A 9,474-nucleotide genomic window follows, 5' to 3' on the forward strand; every position below is an offset into this window, starting at 1 on the left:
TTGCTGGCAGCGGAAGCAGCTCCCTCTTGTGCGGGGCAGGGTTTCCCACTCGGGGCCTTGCCCTCGAATGTCTGGGCACGAGACTAAGCTGGTGGTCATTCTGAAAAAAAAAATCGAAAAATTTTCCCATGCCTGAAAAACAGGGACTATTCCACCATTTTGAATTTCTTAACAAATTTTTCTAACGAGGTCAAGACTGAACTAACCTTCATATGAATAAACCGGATAGAAGGGAAACTATAACAGACTTAACTTGCAGGAATCAACGCTTTTTTCCTAATTGAATTAGGCACAGTTGTTGATCTATTCATTTGAGAAGTCTTCAAGTTATTATTTAACTATTCGAGTTCTAAGCGTATTCTTATTAATAAATTTTATTATTAAAACTCTACTTATTCCACCCCTCCGGTCCATGGCCCAACCCCACTGGAATAGTAGAACCAGACAAGTACTCACCCACCCATAATTGAAAGCCCACCATTTTGAATTTCTTAACAAATTTTTCTAACGAGGTCAAGACTGAACTAACCTTCATATGAATAAACCGGATAGAAGGGAAACTATAACAGACTTAACTTGCAGGAATCAACGCTTTTTTCCTAGTTGAATTAGGCACAGTTGTTGATCTATTCATTTGAGAAGTCTTCAAGTTATTATTTAACTATTCGAGTTCTAAGCGTAATCTTATTAATAAATTTTATTATTAAAACTCTACTTACTCCACCCCTCCGCCGGTCCATGGCCCAACCCCACTGGAATAGTAGAACCAGACAAGTACTCACCCACCCATAATTGAAAGCCTTTCTTAACTTTTGATTTAGAATACAGATACTCACACACTCCTCTTTAAACTTTAATTTATAAAACAATCCATTGACAAACAATTACTGGGTACAGATGTCACAACTCAAAATTTTCATTCAATCCTTGTTTCTCACAAAACAGTATCACTCTCGACTCTCTGTTGAGACCAGTAGGTCAGCAACGAGATCCAGTAAACAGATTAGAATAAGTTTCTCGTCATCATACATATATATCTTCCACGACATACGCATGGGTGTCCTCAGTACCGCGAGCCCGTGCATCTCCTAGGTCAGAATCCTCTAGGATCCTCCTTAGGTGTCATGGCACTTCACTCAGGGACCACTTTTTCAGCCCTCGCCCATCGTACTGGAAGCACACTAGTTTACACCATACCCAGGTTGGTCGAGACTTGGGTATGTTTTTGTCGTGTGAGCCATCCTTTGAACACCCTGCCAGCTGTTGTTGTAACCGAACTTCCCTTAGAACACACATATACCAAATGCTCCCTCCAGCATTCTAGCGTAAGACAGTCCTTTAAGAAAACAAGGTTTCTATACAAGTTTTCAGTTTTGATTTTCTTTTGAATACAATGAGTATATCTTAATTCCGTATCCCAAGACTTCTAGATGACAGGTCTAGATTCCCAAGCAGAATCCCTCAAGTTCTGAATTCTTGATCCTCAGATCAAAATCAAAGGTCTCAACTTAGTTTCAGATTCGGTGGGTGATTTGAGTGTAGATTACTGAACTGGTCATATCGTCTATTCTTGAAACTGACGAAGGAGTTATGTCTTGGTCATAGTCTGATTGAGGGTTTGAGTCTAGAAAGGTTCTCCCTGATCTATCTTTCTCGAAGGTAATAATTCAATTACTACTTTACTGAATTCAAAACTAAACAACATGAATTCCTATGAGGAATAAATTAGTCACTTATCTAAAATTGGCCACCAAATCTTTAGAAGAGGGAAAGGTCAAAAACTAGTGAATTATTAAGAAATTCACAATTCTTGGCTCTTGGGAGGAGTAGAGTAACAGTGCATAAAATACTATTAAGCTTCAACAAAGGGGGAGTCTTCTATTTATAGGAAAAAGTGAGCTCCTAACCAAGCAAACTGATTCTAGAATTTTCCAAATCAGTTTGGTCAATTTATTTTTAGGCCAGTTTAGCTTACTTTTTGGAACTAGACTTGAATTAGGCTAGTTTAGCTTACTTTTTGGAACTAGACTTGAATTAGGAGAGAGGAGAGATGAAATATCTCAATTTTTGATAATTTAAAACTCCACCACACATGTGAAATAGGCGCCTCCTTCATGAGGGGAGAATTCCCATTGTGAGGTGTCAAAAATCCATTTTTTTAGTATTTCCTTTGGTCCTTAGTCCACTCTTCATCTTATGTGAGTATTTACTCTTTTTTGGGGGGATTTTCTTTATTTCTTCTATTTATCTTATCCACACATTTGGATGAATCTGATTGGCCCCTCAAAACCTTAATTTAAAATTTTCAAAAAATCTGGACCCCTAGGATAAGGCCTCTTGAACAGATTATACTCGATTTCTAAAGCACCTTCTGAAAATCTTTTTGAACTTTTGTTTTGGGGGAACTTATTTTAATAAGAAGAGATATTTTTCCATCCAAAAACATTCAAAATCTGAATAACCTCTCTCTAGAACATTTTCTCTCTCTAGGCCAAAACAGATAGAAGATTCTTTTCCATGCATATTTTCTACAACCAAAGAGACATAATTTATCCTAGTATCATTTGCCTAGGTACTATGAGGCTTGTATGGAGGCCATAGAATCTTCCTTAAAGGGGATGCTGTTGTTGCTGCAAACATATACATACTAGAATGTTCCTGCTCATCGAGAATTATGTCCACAATCCTGTCAATATTTAGCTTGTATCTCACCTTTATGTTCATAGCTTCCTTCCTTGAATATTTAGGAACTTGGTTCTCGCTGAATGTCATGGCTGATTCTGCATAATCATCATTCTTGTGAGAGTTCTCAGCTACACCACCATGAGGATTTCTCAATCTTATTTATTCTCATGGTTTTTTATAATCTGAGGCCTGAAGGAAGGAAATTTTATGAGAGATCTACTTGGCTCATATTTTATGAAGCATGGTTGATTCTGGGGCATTCCATCTTCCTCATCTCTAATGGATGTAAAATCCATTACCCATTCCTGGGGCAAAGTAATTTTGTTGTATTGTATCTTGGCAATTTCAAAATTAGTCTCCCCATATACAATACATTCATCTTTGTTGGATAGATGCCTTGGACATGGATTGATGGTGTTGACTAAATAGCACATAGACCTCACGTGCACAGTGACATATCTAGATCTCATTTTTATTGATAATCCTTGTACTTGCAAGTAAACTCTGAGGGCTATGTTAATGTGGGGATCATGCAAGGACTTTTTGAAATTCGGATACAAGTAACAGTAAATGGGTCCTTTGTTTAGACTGCCTTGAAGTAGGCGAATCCTTGTATCATTTATATTTTTGTGTCAGGTATCCACAATACCGACCATGAAGAGTTTAATCCCGTCCTAAACAAATGTTCAACTGCAACAAGAATGCATCCAAAGTGTATATAGTTGAACTCTTGCTTTTTAAAATAAGAAATATCCTCATCTAAGAAAATAGGCAAATAAGTTCCTTGAACACCTTCACTACTAATGTCCAAGTCTGCTTCTCAAATTTTTACATGCTTCATGGCCTTGAAAGAAAACTTATTAAGTTTATACACATTGTTTATCTGCAGCCTAGGGACATTCCACATTCCACATTCCAGAACAATTTTATTGAGAAAAAGAGACTTCACCCTTTCTATGAATTGTTGAAGATTGTGTTCTCACCATTGCCATCCTTGAGAGGTGGAACAGAATGGGAAATCTCAAGCCTTCTATGGCTATCTTTCAACCTTCTTTTGGTGAGTTGACCATTACCTACTTCTCATGTCTCTCCGATGGCTCTGATACCAAAAAGAACCAGGATCAACAAACAAACGAAAATGGTTGAAGTAGGCGTGCAAAACGCATACAGAAAATAAAGAAGAGAGAGAGAGATAGTTAAGTATTCAATATATTCATATGGTACAGAAAGGGTACAAAAAGGATGTACAATCTTTCGGCCTTGGCTGCCTTGAAAAATGTATGTCACGTGCACACCAAATTGGTATACAGGTGACATGGCATCCTAGGCATTCATAAGCATTAAACAGATAGCATTCATGAGCATCAAGTATTATCCAATCATTTACAGTAGTTATTCACAGTAGTTATAGCATGGAGAATACCTAATCTAATCCTAATCTAGTGACTCTATCTCCCTAGAGGAGTGAGTGCCTAACAATGAGCAAGTGTGCCCCTTTTATAAGGCTGGATTGCCTTCATGGACTGACCAACTTGCTATCAGCTAGCTCCATGAAAATATTTAGTGCAGCCAACAAAGGAACACTCCATCAAACACCTGGTAGCTAACAACCTCCTGTCTCTTTCCACAAGAGACTCATGCCCCATACCTAGTGGCACAAGCTCCAAATCTATTTTCTAGTCTGGTTCTTTATCTATTGTCCTTCAAGGAAATAGCTCTAGAATAGCTTGCACATGTCTTGCACATGGCATCCCCCTCTGCTAAACTTGATGGTAGGATTCCAATCTTTGTTCTTGGATGACTGTCATCATCATATTGTCTATTCATGGAGTCCCAAACTATCATCCTTCCCTTCTTGGTGGCAACCTTTTCACTGAAAACCCTGTCTGGTCTCCAAATCCACTTCAACTCCAATGAAGATCTATGATTCTATTCCATCACCCTTCATGCCTTGTCCCTAAACACTTTCTCTAGTCTTCTTTTCCTAATTATTGAGTCTCGTACTCTCACTCCACCCCTTGAAGGATCATCCTCCCTTGGAACCGTTGCTTGAAAGCCTTTCCTGGCGTGCCCCAAGTTGCACCCAACACAGGACTACCAGTACCCTTGGGTCTTATGGAACACTACTACTGACCAAACTCTTGGGAACTTCTTCCATGTCTTGTGTTCCTTTCCTTGGACTATGCGCCTTCATCTAGGATTGAATCATTGTTTAGCCTTGTTGAGCCTGATGCTCTCATACCAATGCATCATGCTGAAGCTCGGTGGAAGAATCAATAACTTCAATGCTCAAAATGTAGCAATCATTCATGAGGACAAAGATAACGCACAATATAGAGAGATGTGCAGAAATAGAGAGAGAGAGAGAGAGAGAGAGAGAGAGAGAGAGAGAGAGAGAGAGAGAGAGAGAGAGGAGGGAGAAGAGAACACAATATTGGGTCCCGAATACCCTCTATAGGGCCCCCTCCACGAATGGTATATTTGATTTATTAGAATGATGTAAATTTGAAATAAAGACTAGTTCTTAACCTGCACTTCATAACCTTGGTTGAGCACTTCCCCTTGGCTGTCCTCGCCCTTAGAATGCAGACCCTTTATGAATAATGAGATACTTTCTAAACTCCCTAGGATCATGCTAGGCTGAAATCTAGACTTTTTAGCATACTATGGTGAAAATGAACAAAAAGTTGATACAAAAATGCAAATTTAATGCAAATACACAAACCCTAATTTTCCCTATAAACCCTAAAATGCAAACCCTAATTTTAGAAACCCTAATTTTGCATGCACAAAATGTAAGCTAAGGGTTGTCCTAGAATAATGACCTAAGCTTTTATACCAATGTAACATGTGTTGCGGAAGCATATTCATGATTAACGCTAAAGCAAAGAAGATTAACACTAATCCTATGTTTAGCAAAGACACAGAAGAAAAGAAGAGATAGACCTAATCTACTGTATATTGCCAAAACATGCTATATGTACAATGATCTTGCTGATTCACAACTTCATGATGCATATCGAAGATCCACGTGGCCCTCTACTTGCAATCGGACAACAAGAGAATATACATGTCTATGAGAATATATTTGCTGATGAGAATATACATGTCTATGAGCATCGGGATTAATGGATGCAAATGATAATAAAACTAGAATGATCCTCTCTGGACACTTTTTGGTCCGATGCGCATAGGACCAAAGGCGAAGTATGCATCTCAGTGTCAGCATCACGTTTGCCTCATGTTATTGGCCATGGTGTGGTGTTATCATACTTGCTAGGGTACAGTGGATTATGGTTATGTAGGAGGGACTGAAGCTGGGTATCTTGAATATCTATGCGCCTAATGTACGGGGAGACAGGGTGGCCCTTTGGGGCTCCATCACAGAACTTCTATCCCTGGCTAATCATTGGATCGTTTGAGGAGACTTCAATATGGTTGAGCAACCATTGGATAGAAAGGGTAGCCATGAGGTTAGAACACGCACCTTGGAGAGAGCCTCCTAGAAGAGATTTATACTCTCCTTCTATGGTAGGGATTGTTGAACAGAGGATGATTTCTAGAGGAGGCCTAATTCCTTATCTTACTCAGGCATAACTGTAGAAGTGGGGATGGATGTATCTTTGCACCGTTGGATAAATTTTATGTGGATGACTAGGGCCTGGATAGAGGAGGCTCTATTGCCATCTTGCCAAGTTATCATGTACATACCGCACTTGGATACCACATAGACATATTTGAACAAGAAGGTGTAAGACATGGAGTGGAAACTAGTCCCATGTGAGCCCAATCCGGGAACGAGTCAGCCAGGGTTCCACTCTACAAGTCTGAGGTGTGCATCGTCTTGCACATAAAGCAGCACCAGTCCATACCGTGAGTCTCCCTCTAGAATGATGTTAGGTGATTTGAGTATCTGGATTGCAACCGGCGGGTGCCAAACATGTGTAGATACATGTAGGTTTGCATGTACAGAAGGGGCCAGCCCATAGAGCTACCCCAGAGCAGAGCCTAAGGCTCTTGTTGTGGGCATGGGGGAGGTGTAGAACCACCCCTAAGGGGGCAGAAGGGCCCCATGCTATGCCCACCAGTCTTGGCTTGGGCTATGAGGGCTGTCAGCAAGCCCTAGGGGCCCTGGCCAGCCTATCAGCCAGGTGTGGGGTAGCCCACACAGACAGCATAGAGGCTGCCCAACAAACTAGTAAATAGATGCATAAAAGAATTTTTTATTATAAAAGTGTTACTTTTGTCAAAATTGATTTTTATGCATAAAAGAATTTCTTTATTATAAAAGTGTTACTTTCATCAAAATTGATTTTTATGCATAAATAGATGCATAAAAGAATTTTTATTATTATAAAAGAGTTACTTTCATCAAAATTGATTTTATGCATAAATAGATGCATAAAAGAATGTTTTTATTATAAAAGTGTTACTTTCATCAAAATTGATTTTTATGCATAAATAGATGCATAAAAGAAACTTTTTTATTATAAAAGTGTTACGTTTATCAAAATTGATTTTTATGCATAAATAGATGCATAAAAGGATTTTCTTTTATATAAAAGTGTTATTTCCATAGAAGTTGGATTTTATGCATAAATAGATGCATATAGAATTTTTTATATCAAAATAAGAGTTCTCTTTAATCCTATGTTTAAATCCCATGAATATTGGTAAATGAATAAGTAAATACTCTATGAGAGAAAATTTTATCGTTTCATATTCTTGGATAGTAACGAGAAAACTCAGAAAAGAAAACTATCGAAGTTTCATATTCTCGGATAGTAATAAGAAAACTCAGAAAAGAAAACTATTGAAGTTTGGAATTTTAGATAAATGATTAGTTTTTTCTTCATAGGAATTCGTGATTAGTTTAGAAATCAGTTAAGCAAATATTCAATGAATGAAATTCAGAATAATAGTAATTGAAATCTCACCCCCTTTCGAGAAAGGTAGTTTAGGAAGGACCTTACTAGACTCGAACCCAGAATCAGACTTTGACTAAGACCAACCTCTTCGTTAGTTTCAAGGAAAGACGATGTGACCAGTTTAAAAAAATACTCTCAAATCACCCACCGAATCTGAAACTAAGTTGAGACCCTTTGATTTTGATAAGAGGATCAAGGTTATAGAATTCGAGGAATTCTGTTTGGAATTCAAACCTGCGAGATCAGAAAGTCCTGGGATATGAATTTAAGATATACTCATTGTATTCAAAAGAAACTCAAAACTAAAAACTTGCATAGAAACCCTGTTTTCTTAAAGGTCTGTCTTACGTCGCCAGAATGCTGGAGGGAGCATTTGGTATATGTGTTTTTCTAAGGGAAGTTCGGTTGCAACAGCTGGCAGGGAGTGTCAAAGGACGGCTCACGCAGCAAAAACCTACCCAGGTCTTGACCAGCCTTGGTATGGTGAAAAATGGTGTGCTTCCAGTACGATGGGCGAGGGCCGATGAAGCGGTCCCTGAGTGAAGTGCCAAGACACCTAAGGAGGATCTTGGAGGGTTCTGACCAGGCGATGCATGGGCTCGCGGTGCTTAGGACACCCATGCGTATGTCGTGGAAGATATATATGTATGATGATGAAAAATTATTGTAATCTGTTATACTGGATCTCGTTTTGCTGACCAGCTGGTCTCGATGCAGAGTCCAGAGTGATACCTGTTTTTGAGAAACAAGGAACTCGATGGAAATTTTAAGTTATGATATCTGTAACCAAGAATTGTTTATCAATGGATTGTTTTATAAGTTAAAGTTTAAAGAGGAGTGTGTGCGTATCTGTATTCTAAAGCAAAAGTTAAGAAAGGCATTCAATTATGGGTGGGTGAATACTTGTCTCGTTCTACCAATTCCAGTGGTTGGGCGGTGGCTAACCCATGGGCCGCCGGATGGGGTTAGGCTGGAATCAGTAGAGTTTTAATAATAAAATTGATTAATAGGAATACGCTTAGAACTCGAATAGTTAAATAATAACCTGAAGACTTCTCAAATGAATAGATCAATGGCTGTGCTTGATTCAATTAGGAAAAAAGCGTTGATTCCTTCAAGATAAGTTTGTTATAGTTTTCCTTCTATATGGCTTAATCAAATGAAGGTTAGTTCAGTATCTTGACCTCGTTAGAAAAATGCGTTAAGAAATTCAAAATGGTGGAATTATCCTCGTTTTTCGGGCATAGAAAATTTTTTCGGTTTCGGTTTTCGGAATGACCACCAACTTAGTCTCCTGCCCAGAGATTCGAGGGCAAGGCCCCGAGTGGGAAACCCTGCCCCGCGCATGAGGGAGCTGCTTCTGCTGCCAGCTACCAGGAATTCGGTGTGTGGAGGGGGCTAGCTACATTCAATCGCCTAATGCAAGACATTCTCAGATAATACTTGGATGATATTCTAATTTACTCAAAGAATGCAGCTGACCATGAGGCTCACGTCCGTAAAGTTCTTCAGATTCTAAGGAAGAAACTCTTTGTTGCAAAAAAGAGCAAATGCACTTTCTCTGTGTCGACCATGTTGAATACTTGGGCTTTCTGGTATCCAAAGACGGAATTTCTCTAGAGTCCGCAAAAGTCCAAGCAGTCATAGATTGGCATGAGCCAAAGACAGTGAAAGAAGTGAAGGGATTCTTGGGATTAACTGGTTGGTATACAATTTTTATACCATTAGGTCCAAAAACGGCTAGAAAAGGGCTGTTTGTTAATCTAAGGATTAAGAAATTGTCCAATTGTGAATTGACATGTATACAAAAGTATGGCATTCTTGTCTCCTCTAAATGTCTTCTTAACGGTTCTATTTTAGT

The sequence above is a fragment of the Cibotium barometz genome, chromosome 43 (assembly GCF_041138505.1).
Source record: "Cibotium barometz isolate CiBa-2024 chromosome 43, ASM4113850v1, whole genome shotgun sequence".
In the NCBI taxonomy this organism is placed as follows: domain Eukaryota; kingdom Viridiplantae; phylum Streptophyta; class Polypodiopsida; order Cyatheales; family Cibotiaceae; genus Cibotium; species Cibotium barometz.